This window comes from Lissotriton vulgaris, unplaced genomic scaffold (assembly GCF_964263255.1).
Source record: "Lissotriton vulgaris unplaced genomic scaffold, aLisVul1.2 SCAFFOLD_595, whole genome shotgun sequence".
Classification (NCBI taxonomy): Eukaryota; Metazoa; Chordata; class Amphibia; order Caudata; family Salamandridae; genus Lissotriton; species Lissotriton vulgaris.
Genome location: NW_028241900.1, coordinates 610,319 through 626,100, shown reverse-complemented (window position 1 = coordinate 626,100; position 15,782 = coordinate 610,319). Strand labels below are relative to the sequence as shown.

Sequence of the window (15,782 nt, the reverse complement as noted above, 5' to 3'; positions counted from 1 at the left end):
GGAAAATAAAGTCTCAGTTTATAGTAACGCTCTCTCTCTCCCAATATCTATCTATCTATCTATCTATCTATCTATCTATCTATCTATCTATCTATCTATCTATCTATCTATCTATCTATCTATCTATCTATCTATCTATCTATCTATCTATCTATCTATCTATCTATCTATCTATCTATCTATCTATCTATCTTTATATATGGATACCTGCGTACACATACATATAGATATGCCATGCATTCCTTTAGATTTGTTCCAACCTCTTACCATTTATTTGAGAATCCCTACTTTTCAAGTGACTGCAAATGAAGTCATTTCCGGCACTTTTTGGCCGGTGCAAGGTAACAAAAACACATGACAACTTTTAATAAAAATCATTGGTCTCTTTGTTAACGCGCACTGTCAAACATGGGGCTTTCACACGTCAGGTAAACATGATAACCAATACACAACAGAAGCAGATGTAGATTGCTTATCAATGCCGGGATAGAACAGTTGTGAATTGAGTAGAAGAAGGGCCCCTGAATTGATACTTATTATATACAGCCTGTAAGATAATGAAAAATGCAGGCTAGGAAAGGAGATGCAAATATCAATGTATTAGAAAAATACATAAAGAGGAGTGATTTGCTTTTATTCATTCAAGGCTAGAAAAAATCAACATACTATTGCAAGCATTCATACACCACCAAATAGAAATAAACAATTCTGACATTAAACGTAAAGGTGACGATGCATTTGTATCATCACCTTGAGAAGGGTCACCGAGGAATTGAGCCCAGGGCTTCTGCACTTAAACACCAGAAACACTCCACTAAACTAAGATGCCTGTTGGTGCCAACAATTCCCAAAGTTAATGCGTGTTCTAGGTGAGCAATGAACAGAATGCAGGGCTCTTTTCAAAGCGAGGTCTGTGAATCAACAGATACATCCACATGCCAATTACTTTAGTGTTTTTAAGAGAATTCACTTTCTTGGAACGAGTCTGCATGAAACCATCTTCAGGGCCTGGACAATTTCATGGCAAAACGGCACCTCTCAACATTGCAGCCAAGACAATATAACAACTGTTTCTGCCCGGTTTCGAACCGGGGACCTTTCGCGTGTGAGGCAAACGTGATAACCACTACACTACAGAAACAGATGTCTACAGTTGATTCTTCTGTGATGAAACTTCTCAAAACAGGCTATTCCAAGGGCCTCTGGTTTTAGATTTCTTTCATGCAACCTTCCCAGACAGCCCTAGCTGAACGCTTGTATATGCCATGCAAGTTCAGCATTTTTGCAAAATGCTTAAAGAGAAATGTTTCCTATTTGCTCAGGCAGGGCAAGGTTAAAAACATGAGACTCTAGCAAATATTCATCCACTACTGCAAAGAGAAAATTGATATTGGCTTTGAAATGCATACTGCAATACTACTTTAAAAAAGCACCAATGAAAGGGCTCGTCCGGGATTTGAACCCGGGACCTCTCGCACCCAAAGCGAGAATCATACCCCTAGACCAACGAGCCTTCGAAAGGCCCGCACCTCTGAAAAGCTAATACCAGCTCTAAGCACGCAATGAAGATCATGCTGGGGACTTTTTCATGCTTGGTCTGTGAATATACATGAAATTCAGTGTCAACTTACCCTTTCTCAAATGATATCACTATCATTTATAAGTGTCCCCTTTTATTTTGTCCCAGCATTGGACACGTCTTACAGAAAGTCAGCACTTATTTATCTATTTCTGCATTGGCTAGACCCTAAAGAGAAAGGATAAAAAGCTGTTCATAGCAACATAAGAAACACATGTTGCATTTTCTCTCAAATGCTTATTCCCTTTGTGCAAATCGGAATGCCAAGATGAATAACTGGGCCACAGATTCTGGCTAATTATCTTTCCCTTGAATGCAAGTAGCAATAAAAACGGCCTAATGCAGGACTAAAGCATTCCTTGCAAGCCTCTAACATCATAACATAACTGAGCTGCTGGTAGCAAGCTAAGCAATACCTTCCCAAAATGAGAAGTACATGTGCTAATCCGCTCAATCAGCGCTCGATCAGGCTCGATCAGGCGAGATATAGAAAAGGTGGAAAGGGTCCAAATGGCTGTCCCTTCCTTTTTAGTGTGGGTCCTTCTGACTATCATAGGATTGCTTGTAAGAGTGGCCAGGGTCAGAGAAAAAACTTTCAACCCTTCTTAGTGTTCTATCCAGAAGCAGGCATTTTCTGGGCCTTTAATTTCAGGCTTTTCCCAGCAGTCTCTGTTCTGCCTATGTAAATTAACAAAAGCAGTGCTTATTCATCACTTACTCTAATGTCCTTACTGTCCAGAAAGCTCTGCCTAAGTATGCTTTTTTTCTTTTTCAGTGAAATTCTAAATGTTTTTTCCGCCCAGTCTATGGCAGTAGAATGCTGCTTATGATGCCACATTTTGTTGAATCACCAAGGTACAACTACAGAGGAATATATGAGTCTGAACGACATGGAACTCTTAGCTAACACATCACAATGTGTGATGCTTGCCAACCAAGCACTAGATTCTGGAGCGCTGATGATCAGAACATTCTGCTCCTGAAGGAAAGGAAAGACAGCTTGATGGAAAATAAAGTCTCAGTTTATAGTAACGCTCTCTCTCTCCCAATATCTATCTATCTATCTATCTATCTATCTATCTATCTATCTATCTATCTATCTATCTATCTATCTATCTATCTATCTATCTATCTATCTATCTATCTATCTATCTATCTATCTATCTATCTATCTATCTATCTATCTATCTATCTATCTTTATATATGGATACCTGCGTACACATACATATAGATATGCCATGCATTCCTTTAGATTTGTTCCAACCTCTTACCATTTATTTGAGAATCCCTACTTTTCAAGTGACTGCAAATGAAGTCATTTCCGGCACTTTTTGGCCGGTGCAAGGTAACAAAAACACATGACAACTTTTAATAAAAATCATTGGTCTCTTTGTTAACGCGCACTGTCAAACATGGGGCTTTCACACGTCAGGTAAACATGATAACCAATACACAACAGAAGCAGATGTAGATTGCTTATCAATGCCGGGATAGAACAGTTGTGAATTGAGTAGAAGAAGGGCCCCTGAATTGATACTTATTATATACAGCCTGTAAGATAATGAAAAATGCAGGCTAGGAAAGGAGATGCAAATATCAATGTATTAGAAAAATACATAAAGAGGAGTGATTTGCTTTTATTCATTCAAGGCTAGAAAAAATCAACATACTATTGCAAGCATTCATACACCACCAAATAGAAATAAACAATTCTGACATTAAACGTAAAGGTGACGATGCATTTGTATCATCACCTTGAGAAGGGTCACCGAGGAATTGAGCCCAGGGCTTCAGCACTTAAACACCAGAAACACTCCACTAAACTAAGATGCCTGTTGGTGCCAACAATTCCCAAAGTTAATGCGTGTTCTAGGTGAGCAATGAACAGAATGCAGGGCTCTTTTCAAAGCGAGGTCTGTGAATCAACAGATACATCCACATGCCAATTACTTTAGTGTTTTTAGGAGAATTCACTTTCTTGGAACGAGTCTGCATGAAACCATCTTCAGGGCCTGGACAATTTCATGGCAAAACGGCACCTCTCAACATTGCAGCCAAGACAATATAACAACTTTTTCTGCCCGGTTTCGAACCGGGGACCTTTCGCGTGTGAGGCGAACGTGATAACCACTACACTACAGAAACAGATGTCTACAGTTGATTCTTCTGTGATGAAATTTCTCAAAACAGGCTATTCCAAGGGCCTCTGGTTTTAGATTTCTTTCATGCAACCTTCCCAGACAGCCCTAGCTGAACGCTTGTATATGCCATGCAAGTTCAGCATTTTTGCAAAATGCTTAAAGAGAAATGTTTCCTAGTTGCTCAGGCAGGGCAAGGTTAAAAGCATGAGACTCTAGCAAATATTCATCCACTACTGCAAAGAGAAAATTGATATTGGCTTTGAAATGCATACTGCAATACTACTTTAAAAAAGCACCAATGAAAGGGCTCGTCCGGGATTTGAACCCGGGACCTCTCGCACCCAAAGCGAGAATCATACCCCTAGACCAACGAGCCTTCGAAAGGCCCGCACCTCTGAAAAGCTAATACCAGCTCTAAGCACGCAATGAAGATCATGCTGGGGACTTTTTCATGCTTGGTCTGTGAATATACATGAAATTCAGTGTCAACTTACCCTTTCTCAAATGATATCACTATCATTTATAAGTGTCCCCTTTTATTTTGTCCCAGCATTGGACACGTCTTACAGAAAGTCAGCACTTATTTATCTATTTCTGCATTGGCTAGACCCTAAAGAGAAAGAATAAAAAGCTGTTCATAGCAACATAAGAAACACATGTTGCATTTTCTCTCAAATGCTTATTCCCTTTGTGCAAATCGGAATGCCAAGGTGAATAACTGGGCCACAGATTCTGGCTAATTATCTTTCCCTTGAATGCAAGTAGCAATAAAAACGGCCTAATGCAGGACTAAAGCATTCCTTGCAAGCCTCTAACATCATAACATAACTGAGCTGCTGGTAGCAAGCTAAGCAATACCTTCCCAAAATGAGAAGTACATGTGCTAATCCGCTCAATCAGCGCTCGATCAGGTTGCGATCAGGCGAGATATAGAAAAGGTGGAAAGGGTCCAAATGGCTGTCCCTTCCTTTTCAGGGTGGGTCCTTCTGACTATCATAGGATTGCTTGTAAGAGTGGCCAGGGTCAGAGAAAAAACTTTCAACCCTTCTTAGTGTTCTATCCAGAAGCAGGCATTTTCTGTGCCTTTAATTTCAGGCTTTTCCCAGCAGTCTCTGTTCTGCCTATGTAAATTAACAAAAGCAGTGCTTATTCATCACTTACTCTAATGTCCTTACTGTCCAGAAAGCTCTGCCTAAGTATGCTTTTTTTCTTTTTCAGTGAAATTCTAAATGTTTTTTCCGCCCAGTCTATGGCAGTAGAATGCTGCTTATGATGCCACATTTTGTTGAATCACCAAGGTACAACTACAGAGGAATATATGAGTCTGAACGACATGGAACTCTTAGCTAACACATCACAATGTGTGATGCTTGCCAACCAAGCACTAGATTCTGGAGCGCTGATGATCAGAACATTCTGCTCCTGAAGGAAAGGAAAGACAGCTTGATGGAAAATAAAGTCTCAGTTTATAGTAACGCTCTCTCTCTCCCAATATCTATCTATCTATCTATCTATCTATCTATCTATCTATCTATCTATCTATCTATCTATCTATCTATCTATCTATCTATCTATCTATCTATCTATCTATCTATCTATCTATCTATCTATCTATCTATCTATCTATCTATCTATCTATCTATCTATATATGGATACCTGCGTACACATACATATAGATATGCCATGCATTCCTTTAGATTTGTTCCAACCTCTTACCATTTATTTGAGAATCCCTACTTTTCAAGTGACTGCAAATGAAGTCATTTCCGGCACTTTTTGGCCGGTGCAAGGTAACAAAAACACATGACAACTTTTAATAAAAATCATTGGTCTCTTTGTTAACGCGCACTGTCAAACATGGGGCTTTCACACGTCAGGTAAACATGATAACCAATACACAACAGAAGCAGATGTAGATTGCTTATCAATGCCGGGATAGAACAGTTGTGAATTGAGTAGAAGAAGGGCCCCTGAATTGATACTTATTATATACAGCCTGTAAGATAATGAAAAATGCAGGCTAGGAAAGGAGATGCAAATATCAATGTATTAGAAAAATACATAAAGAGGAGTGATTTGCTTTTATTCATTCAAGGCTAGAAAAAATCAACATACTATTGCAAGCATTCATACACCACCAAATAGAAATAAACAATTCTGACATTAAACGTAAAGGTGACGATGCATTTGTATCATCACCTTGAGAAGGGTCACCGAGGAATTGAGCCCAGGGCTTCTGCACTTAAACACCAGAAACACTCCACTAAACTAAGATGCCTGTTGGTGCCAACAATTCCCAAAGTTAATGCGTGTTCTAGGTGAGCAATGAACAGAATGCAGGGCTCTTTTCAAAGCGAGGTCTGTGAATCAACAGATACATCCACATGCCAATTACTTTAGTGTTTTTAGGAGAATTCACTTTCTTGGAACGAGTCTGCATGAAACCATCTTCAGGGCCTGGACAATTTCATGGCAAAACGGCACCTCTCAACATTGCAGCCAAGACAATATAACAACTTTTTCTGCCCGGTTTCGAACCGGGAACCTTTCGCGTGTGAGGCGAACGTGATAACCACTACACTACAGAAACAGATGTCTACAGTTGATTCTTCTGTGATGAAATTTCTCAAAACAGGCTATTCCAAGGGCCTCTGGTTTTAGATTTCTTTCATGCAACCTTCCCAGACAGCCCTAGCTGAACGCTTGTATATGCCATGCAAGTTCAGCATTTTTGCAAAATGCTTAAAGAGAAATGTTTCCTAGTTGCTCAGGCAGGGCAAGGTTAAAAGCATGAGACTCTAGCAAATATTCATCCACTACTGCAAAGAGAAAATTGATATTGGCTTTGAAATGCATACTGCAATACTACTTTAAAAAAGCACCAATGAAAGGGCTCGTCCGGGATTTGAACCCGGGACCTCTCGCACCCAAAGCGAGAATCATACCCCTAGACCAACGAGCCTTCGAAAGGCCCGCACCTCTGAAAAGCTAATACCAGCTCTAAGCACGCAATGAAGATCATGCTGGGGACTTTTTCATGCTTGGTCTGTGAATATACATGAAATTCAGTGTCAACTTACCCTTTCTCAAATGATATCACTATCATTTATAAGTGTCCCCTTTTATTTTGTCCCAGCATTGGACACGTCTTACAGAAAGTCAGCACTTATTTATCTATTTCTGCATTGGCTAGACCCTAAAGAGAAAGAATAAAAAGCTGTTCATAGCAACATAAGAAACACATGTTGCATTTTCTCTCAAATGCTTATTCCCTTTGTGCAAATCGGAATGCCAAGGTGAATAACTGGGCCACAGATTCTGGCTAATTATCTTTCCCTTGAATGCAAGTAGCAATAAAAACGGCCTAATGCAGGACTAAAGCATTCCTTGCAAGCCTCTAACATCATAACATAACTGAGCTGCTGGTAGCAAGCTAAGCAATACCTTCCCAAAATGAGAAGTACATGTGCTAATCCGCTCAATCAGCGCTCGATCAGGTTGCGATCAGGCGAGATATAGAAAAGGTGGAAAGGGTCCAAATGGCTGTCCCTTCCTTTTCAGGGTGGGTCCTTCTGACTATCATAGGATTGCTTGTAAGAGTGGCCAGGGTCAGAGAAAAAACTTTCAACCCTTCTTAGTGTTCTATCCAGAAGCAGGCATTTTCTGTGCCTTTAATTTCAGGCTTTTCCCAGCAGTCTCTGTTCTGCCTATGTAAATTAACAAAAGCAGTGCTTATTCATCACTTACTCTAATGTCCTTACTGTCCAGAAAGCTCTGCCTAAGTATGCTTTTTTTCTTTTTCAGTGAAATTCTAAATGTTTTTACTGCCCAGTCTATGGCAGTAGAATGCTGCTTATGACTACAGAGGAATATATGAGTCTGAACGACATGGAACTCTTAGCTAACACATCACAATGTGTGATGCTTGCCAACCAAGCACTAGATTCTGGAGCGCTGATGATCAGAACATTCTGCTCCTGAAGGAAAGGAAAGACAGCTTGATGGAAAATAAAGTCTCAGTTTATAGTAACGCTCTCTCTCTCCCAATATCTATCTATCTATCTATCTATCTATCTATCTATCTATCTATCTATCTATCTATCTATCTATCTATCTATCTATCTATCTATCTATCTATCTATCTATCTATCTATCTATCTATCTATCTATCTATCTATCTATCTATCTATCTATCTATCTATCTATCTATCTATCTATCTATCTATCTATCTATCTATCTTTATATATGGATACCTGCGTACACATACATATAGATATGCCATGCATTCCTTTAGATTTGTTCCAACCTCTTACCATTTATTTGAGAATCCCTACTTTTCAAGTGACTGCAAATGAAGTCATTTCCGGCACTTTTTGGCCGGTGCAAGGTAACAAAAACACATGACAACTTTTAATAAAAATCATTGGTCTCTTTGTTAACGCGCACTGTCAAACATGGGGCTTTCACACGTCAGGTAAACATGATAACCAATACACAACAGAAGCAGATGTAGATTGCTTATCAATGCCGGGATAGAACAGTTGTGAATTGAGTAGAAGAAGGGCCCCTGAATTGATACTTATTATATACAGCCTGTAAGATAATGAAAAATGCAGGCTAGGAAAGGAGATGCAAATATCAATGTATTAGAAAAATACATAAAGAGGAGTGATTTGCTTTTATTCATTCAAGGCTAGAAAAAATCAACATACTATTGCAAGCATTCATACACCACCAAATAGAAATAAACAATTCTGACATTAAACGTAAAGGTGACGATGCATTTGTATCATCACCTTGAGAAGGGTCACCGAGGAATTGAGCCCAGGGCTTCTGCACTTAAACACCAGAAACACTCCACTAAACTAAGATGCCTGTTGGTGCCAACAATTCCCAAAGTTAATGCGTGTTCTAGGTGAGCAATGAACAGAATGCAGGGCTCTTTTCAAAGCGAGGTCTGTGAATCAACAGATACATCCACATGCCAATTACTTTAGTGTTTTTAAGAGAATTCACTTTCTTGGAACGAGTCTGCATGAAACCATCTTCAGGGCCTGGACAATTTCATGGCAAAACGGCACCTCTCAACATTGCAGCCAAGACAATATAACAACTGTTTCTGCCCGGTTTCGAACCGGGGACCTTTCGCGTGTGAGGCAAACGTGATAACCACTACACTACAGAAACAGATGTCTACAGTTGATTCTTCTGTGATGAAACTTCTCAAAACAGGCTATTCCAAGGGCCTCTGGTTTTAGATTTCTTTCATGCAACCTTCCCAGACAGCCCTAGCTGAACGCTTGTATATGCCATGCAAGTTCAGCATTTTTGCAAAATGCTTAAAGAGAAATGTTTCCTATTTGCTCAGGCAGGGCAAGGTTAAAAACATGAGACTCTAGCAAATATTCATCCACTACTGCAAAGAGAAAATTGATATTGGCTTTGAAATGCATACTGCAATACTACTTTAAAAAAGCACCAATGAAAGGGCTCGTCCGGGATTTGAACCCGGGACCTCTCGCACCCAAAGCGAGAATCATACCCCTAGACCAACGAGCCTTCGAAAGGCCCGCACCTCTGAAAAGCTAATACCAGCTCTAAGCACGCAATGAAGATCATGCTGGGGACTTTTTCATGCTTGGTCTGTGAATATACATGAAATTCAGTGTCAACTTACCCTTTCTCAAATGATATCACTATCATTTATAAGTGTCCCCTTTTATTTTGTCCCAGCATTGGACACGTCTTACAGAAAGTCAGCACTTATTTATCTATTTCTGCATTGGCTAGACCCTAAAGAGAAAGGATAAAAAGCTGTTCATAGCAACATAAGAAACACATGTTGCATTTTCTCTCAAATGCTTATTCCCTTTGTGCAAATCGGAATGCCAAGATGAATAACTGGGCCACAGATTCTGGCTAATTATCTTTCCCTTGAATGCAAGTAGCAATAAAAACGGCCTAATGCAGGACTAAAGCATTCCTTGCAAGCCTCTAACATCATAACATAACTGAGCTGCTGGTAGCAAGCTAAGCAATACCTTCCCAAAATGAGAAGTACATGTGCTAATCCGCTCAATCAGCGCTCGATCAGGCTCGATCAGGCGAGATATAGAAAAGGTGGAAAGGGTCCAAATGGCTGTCCCTTCCTTTTTAGTGTGGGTCCTTCTGACTATCATAGGATTGCTTGTAAGAGTGGCCAGGGTCAGAGAAAAAACTTTCAACCCTTCTTAGTGTTCTATCCAGAAGCAGGCATTTTCTGGGCCTTTAATTTCAGGCTTTTCCCAGCAGTCTCTGTTCTGCCTATGTAAATTAACAAAAGCAGTGCTTATTCATCACTTACTCTAATGTCCTTACTGTCCAGAAAGCTCTGCCTAAGTATGCTTTTTTTCTTTTTCAGTGAAATTCTAAATGTTTTTTCCGCCCAGTCTATGGCAGTAGAATGCTGCTTATGATGCCACATTTTGTTGAATCACCAAGGTACAACTACAGAGGAATATATGAGTCTGAACGACATGGAACTCTTAGCTAACACATCACAATGTGTGATGCTTGCCAACCAAGCACTAGATTCTGGAGCGCTGATGATCAGAACATTCTGCTCCTGAAGGAAAGGAAAGACAGCTTGATGGAAAATAAAGTCTCAGTTTATAGTAACGCTCTCTCTCTCCCAATATCTATCTATCTATCTATCTATCTATCTATCTATCTATCTATCTATCTATCTATCTATCTATCTATCTATCTATCTATCTATCTATCTATCTATCTATCTATCTATCTATCTATCTATCTATCTATCTATCTATCTATCTATCTATCTATCTATCTATCTATCTATCTATCTATCTATCTATCTTTATATATGGATACCTGCGTACACATACATATAGATATGCCATGCATTCCTTTAGATTTGTTCCAACCTCTTACCATTTATTTGAGAATCCCTACTTTTCAAGTGACTGCAAATGAAGTCATTTCCGGCACTTTTTGGCCGGTGCAAGGTAACAAAAACACATGACAACTTTTAATAAAAATCATTGGTCTCTTTGTTAACGCGCACTGTCAAACATGGGGCTTTCACACGTCAGGTAAACATGATAACCAATACACAACAGAAGCAGATGTAGATTGCTTATCAATGCCGGGATAGAACAGTTGTGTATTGAGTAGAAGAAGGGCCCCTGAATTGATACTTATTATATACAGCCTGTAAGATAATGAAAAATGCAGGCTAGGAAAGGAGATGCAAATATCAATGTATTAGAAAAATACATAAAGAGGAGTGATTTGCTTTTATTCATTCAAGGCTAGAAAAAATCAACATACTATTGCAAGCATTCATACACCACCAAATAGAAATAAACAATTCTGACATTAAACGTAAAGGTGACGATGCATTTGTATCATCACCTTGAGAAGGGTCACCGAGGAATTGAGCCCAGGGCTTCAGCACTTAAACACCAGAAACACTCCACTAAACTAAGATGCCTGTTGGTGCCAACAATTCCCAAAGTTAATGCGTGTTCTAGGTGAGCAATGAACAGAATGCAGGGCTCTTTTCAAAGCGAGGTCTGTGAATCAACAGATACATCCACATGCCAATTACTTTAGTGTTTTTAGGAGAATTCACTTTCTTGGAACGAGTCTGCATGAAACCATCTTCAGGGCCTGGACAATTTCATGGCAAAACGGCACCTCTCAACATTGCAGCCAAGAAGATATAACAACTTTTTCTGCCCGGTTTCGAACCGGGGACCTTTCGCGTGTGAGGCGAACGTGATAACCACTACACTACAGAAACAGATGGCTACAGTTGATTCTTCTGTGATGAAATTTCTCAAAACAGGCTATTCCAAGGGCCTCTGGTTTTAGATTTCTTTCATGCAACCTTCCCAGACAGCCCTAGCTGAACGCTTGTATATGCCATGCAAGTTCAGCATTTTTGCAAAATGCTTAAAGAGAAATGTTTCCTAGTTGCTCAGGCAGGGCAAGGTTAAAAGCATGAGACTCTAGCAAATATTCATCCACTACTGCAAAGAGAAAATTGATATTGGCTTTGAAATGCATACTGCAATACTACTTTAAAAAAGCACCAATGAAAGGGCTCGTCCGGGATTTGAACCCGGGACCTCTCGCACCCAAAGCGAGAATCATACCCCTAGACCAACGAGCCTTCGAAAGGCCCGCACCTCTGAAAAGCTAATACCAGCTCTAAGCACGCAATGAAGATCATGCTGGGGACTTTTTCATGCTTGGTCTGTGAATATACATGAAATTCAGTGTCAACTTACCCTTTCTCAAATGATATCACTATCATTTATAAGTGTCCCCTTTTATTTTGTCCCAGCATTGGACACGTCTTACAGAAAGTCAGCACTTATTTATCTATTTCTGCATTGGCTAGACCCTAAAGAGAAAGAATAAAAAGCTGTTCATAGCAACATAAGAAACACATGTTGCATTTTCTCTCAAATGCTTATTCCCTTTGTGCAAATCGGAATGCCAAGGTGAATAACTGGGCCACAGATTCTGGCTAATTATCTTTCCCTTGAATGCAAGTAGCAATAAAAACGGCCTAATGCAGGACTAAAGCATTCCTTGCAAGCCTCTAACATCATAACATAACTGAGCTGCTGGTAGCAAGCTAAGCAATACCTTCCCAAAATGAGAAGTACATGTGCTAATCCGCTCAATCAGCGCTCGATCAGGTTGCGATCAGGCGAGATATAGAAAAGGTGGAAAGGGTCCAAATGGCTGTCCCTTCCTTTTCAGGGTGGGTCCTTCTGACTATCATAGGATTGCTTGTAAGAGTGGCCAGGGTCAGAGAAAAAACTTTCAACCCTTCTTAGTGTTCTATCCAGAAGCAGGCATTTTCTGTGCCTTTAATTTCAGGCTTTTCCCAGCAGTCTCTGTTCTGCCTATGTAAATTAACAAAAGCAGTGCTTATTCATCACTTACTCTAATGTCCTTACTGTCCAGAAAGCTCTGCCTAAGTATGCTTTTTTTCTTTTTCAGTGAAATTCTAAATGTTTTTTCCGCCCAGTCTATGGCAGTAGAATGCTGCTTATGATGCCACATTTTGTTGAATCACCAAGGTACAACTACAGAGGAATATATGAGTCTGAACGACATGGAACTCTTAGCTAACACATCACAATGTGTGATGCTTGCCAACCAAGCACTAGATTCTGGAGCGCTGATGATCAGAACATTCTGCTCCTGAAGGAAAGGAAAGACAGCTTGATGGAAAATAAAGTCTCAGTTTATAGTAACGCTCTCTCTCTCCCAATATCTATCTATCTATCTATCTATCTATCTATCTATCTATCTATCTATCTATCTATCTATCTATCTATCTATCTATCTATCTATCTATCTATCTATCTATCTATCTATCTATCTATCTATCTATCTATCTATCTATCTATCTATCTATCTATCTATCTATCTATCTATCTTATATATGGATACCTGCGTACACATACATATAGATATGCCATGCATTCCTTTAGATTTGTTCCAACCTCTTACCATTTATTTGAGAATCCCTACTTTTCAAGTGACTGCAAATGAAGTCATTTCCGGCACTTTTTGGCCGGTGCAAGGTAACAAAAACACATGACAACTTTTAATAAAAATCATTGGTCTCTTTGTTAACGCGCACTGTCAAACATGGGGCTTTCACACGTCAGGTAAACATGATAACCAATACACAACAGAAGCAGATGTAGATTGCTTATCAATGCCGGGATAGAACAGTTGTGAATTGAGTAGAAGAAGGGCCCCTGAATTGATACTTATTATATACAGCCTGTAAGATAATGAAAAATGCAGGCTAGGAAAGGAGATGCAAATATCAATGTATTAGAAAAATACATAAAGAGGAGTGATTTGCTTTTATTCATTCAAGGCTAGAAAAAATCAACATACTATTGCAAGCATTCATACACCACCAAATAGAAATAAACAATTCTGACATTAAACGTAAAGGTGACGATGCATTTGTATCATCACCTTGAGAAGGGTCACCGAGGAATTGAGCCCAGGGCTTCTGCACTTAAACACCAGAAACACTCCACTAAACTAAGATGCCTGTTGGTGCCAACAATTCCCAAAGTTAATGCGTGTTCTAGGTGAGCAATGAACAGAATGCAGGGCTCTTTTCAAAGCGAGGTCTGTGAATCAACAGATACATCCACATGCCAATTACTTTAGTGTTTTTAGGAGAATTCACTTTCTTGGAACGAGTCTGCATGAAACCATCTTCAGGGCCTGGACAATTTCATGGCAAAACGGCACCTCTCAACATTGCAGCCAAGACAATATAACAACTTTTTCTGCGCGGTTTCGAACCGGGAACCTTTCGCGTGTGAGGCGAACGTGATAACCACTACACTACAGAAACAGATGTCTACAGTTGATTCTTCTGTGATGAAATTTCTCAAAACAGGCTATTCCAAGGGCCTCTGGTTTTAGATTTCTTTCATGCAACCTTCCCAGACAGCCCTAGCTGAACGCTTGTATATGCCATGCAAGTTCAGCATTTTTGCAAAATGCTTAAAGAGAAATGTTTCCTAGTTGCTCAGGCAGGGCAAGGTTAAAAGCATGAGACTCTAGCAAATATTCATCCACTACTGCAAAGAGAAAATTGATATTGGCTTTGAAATGCATACTGCAATACTACTTTAAAAAAGCACCAATGAAAGGGCTCGTCCGGGATTTGAACCCGGGACCTCTCGCACCCAAAGCGAGAATCATACCCCTAGACCAACGAGCCTTCGAAAGGCCCGCACCTCTGAAAAGCTAATACCAGCTCTAAGCACGCAATGAAGATCATGCTGGGGACTTTTTCATGCTTGGTCTGTGAATATACATGAAATTCAGTGTCAACTTACCCTTTCTCAAATGATATCACTATCATTTATAAGTGTCCCCTTTTATTTTGTCCCAGCATTGGACACGTCTTACAGAAAGTCAGCACTTATTTATCTATTTCTGCATTGGCTAGACCCTAAAGAGAAAGAATAAAAAGCTGTTCATAGCAACATAAGAAACACATGTTGCATTTTCTCTCAAATGCTTATTCCCTTTGTGCAAATCGGAATGCCAAGGTGAATAACTGGGCCACAGATTCTGGCTAATTATCTTTCCCTTGAATGCAAGTAGCAATAAAAACGGCCTAATGCAGGACTAAAGCATTCCTTGCAAGCCTCTAACATCATAACATAACTGAGCTGCTGGTAGCAAGCTAAGCAATACCTTCCCAAAATGAGAAGTACATGTGCTAATCCGCTCAATCAGCGCTCGATCAGGTTGCGATCAGGCGAGATATAGAAAAGGTGGAAAGGGTCCAAATGGCTGTCCCTTCCTTTTCAGGGTGGGTCCTTCTGACTATCATAGGATTGCTTGTAAGAGTGGCCAGGGTCAGAGAAAAAACTTTCAACCCTTCTTAGTGTTCTATCCAGAAGCAGGCATTTTCTGTGCCTTTAATTTCAGGCTTTTCCCAGCAGTCTCTGTTCTGCCTATGTAAATTAACAAAAGCAGTGCTTATTCATCACTTACTCTAATGTCCTTACTGTCCAGAAAGCTCTGCCTAAGTATGCTTTTTTTCTTTTTCAGTGAAATTCTAAATGTTTTTACTGCCCAGTCTATGGCAGTAGAATGCTGCTTATGATGCCACATTTTGTTGAATCACCAAGGTACAACTACAGAGGAATATATGAGTCTGAACGACATGGAACTCTTAGCTAACACATCACAATGTGTGATGCTTGCCAACCAAGCACTAGATTCTGGAGCGCTGATGATCAGAACATTCTGCTCCTGAAGGAAAGGAAAGACAGCTTGATGGAAAATAAAGTCTCAGTTTATAGTAACGCTCTCTCTCTCCCAATATCTATCTATCTATCTATCTATCTATCTATCTATCTATCTATCTATCTATCTATCTATCTATCTATCTATCTATCTATCTATCTATCTATCTATCTATCTATCTATCTATCTATCTATCTATCTATCTATCTATCTATCTATCTATCTATCTATCTATC

General features: G+C 39.7%; 10 non-coding genes across 10 annotated transcripts; all 10 read right to left on the bottom strand.

The window, feature by feature from the left end:
- Positions 1 to 1,068: 1,068 nt before the first annotated feature.
- Positions 1,069 to 1,141, bottom strand: TRNAV-CAC (transfer RNA valine (anticodon CAC)). The gene has a single exon. It is a non-coding gene; the product is annotated as a tRNA-Val (tRNA).
- A 300-nt stretch (positions 1,142 to 1,441) lies between these two features.
- On the bottom strand, positions 1,442 to 1,513 carry TRNAP-UGG (transfer RNA proline (anticodon UGG)). Its single transcript has one exon. It is a non-coding gene; the product is annotated as a tRNA-Pro (tRNA).
- Positions 1,514 to 3,652: 2,139 nt separating this feature from the next.
- TRNAV-CAC (transfer RNA valine (anticodon CAC)) lies at positions 3,653 to 3,725 on the bottom strand. The gene has a single exon. It is a non-coding gene; the product is annotated as a tRNA-Val (tRNA).
- A 300-nt stretch (positions 3,726 to 4,025) lies between these two features.
- On the bottom strand, positions 4,026 to 4,097 carry TRNAP-UGG (transfer RNA proline (anticodon UGG)). Its single transcript has one exon. It is a non-coding gene; the product is annotated as a tRNA-Pro (tRNA).
- Positions 4,098 to 6,612: 2,515 nt separating this feature from the next.
- TRNAP-UGG (transfer RNA proline (anticodon UGG)) lies at positions 6,613 to 6,684 on the bottom strand. The gene has a single exon. It is a non-coding gene; the product is annotated as a tRNA-Pro (tRNA).
- Positions 6,685 to 8,837: 2,153 nt separating this feature from the next.
- Positions 8,838 to 8,910, bottom strand: TRNAV-CAC (transfer RNA valine (anticodon CAC)). Its single transcript has one exon. It is a non-coding gene; the product is annotated as a tRNA-Val (tRNA).
- A 300-nt stretch (positions 8,911 to 9,210) lies between these two features.
- TRNAP-UGG (transfer RNA proline (anticodon UGG)) lies at positions 9,211 to 9,282 on the bottom strand. The gene has a single exon. It is a non-coding gene; the product is annotated as a tRNA-Pro (tRNA).
- A 2,175-nt stretch (positions 9,283 to 11,457) lies between these two features.
- Positions 11,458 to 11,530, bottom strand: TRNAV-CAC (transfer RNA valine (anticodon CAC)). Its single transcript has one exon. It is a non-coding gene; the product is annotated as a tRNA-Val (tRNA).
- Positions 11,531 to 11,830: 300 nt separating this feature from the next.
- On the bottom strand, positions 11,831 to 11,902 carry TRNAP-UGG (transfer RNA proline (anticodon UGG)). Its single transcript has one exon. It is a non-coding gene; the product is annotated as a tRNA-Pro (tRNA).
- Positions 11,903 to 14,434: 2,532 nt separating this feature from the next.
- TRNAP-UGG (transfer RNA proline (anticodon UGG)) lies at positions 14,435 to 14,506 on the bottom strand. Its single transcript has one exon. It is a non-coding gene; the product is annotated as a tRNA-Pro (tRNA).
- Between the last annotated feature and the right edge of the window lie 1,276 nt (positions 14,507 to 15,782).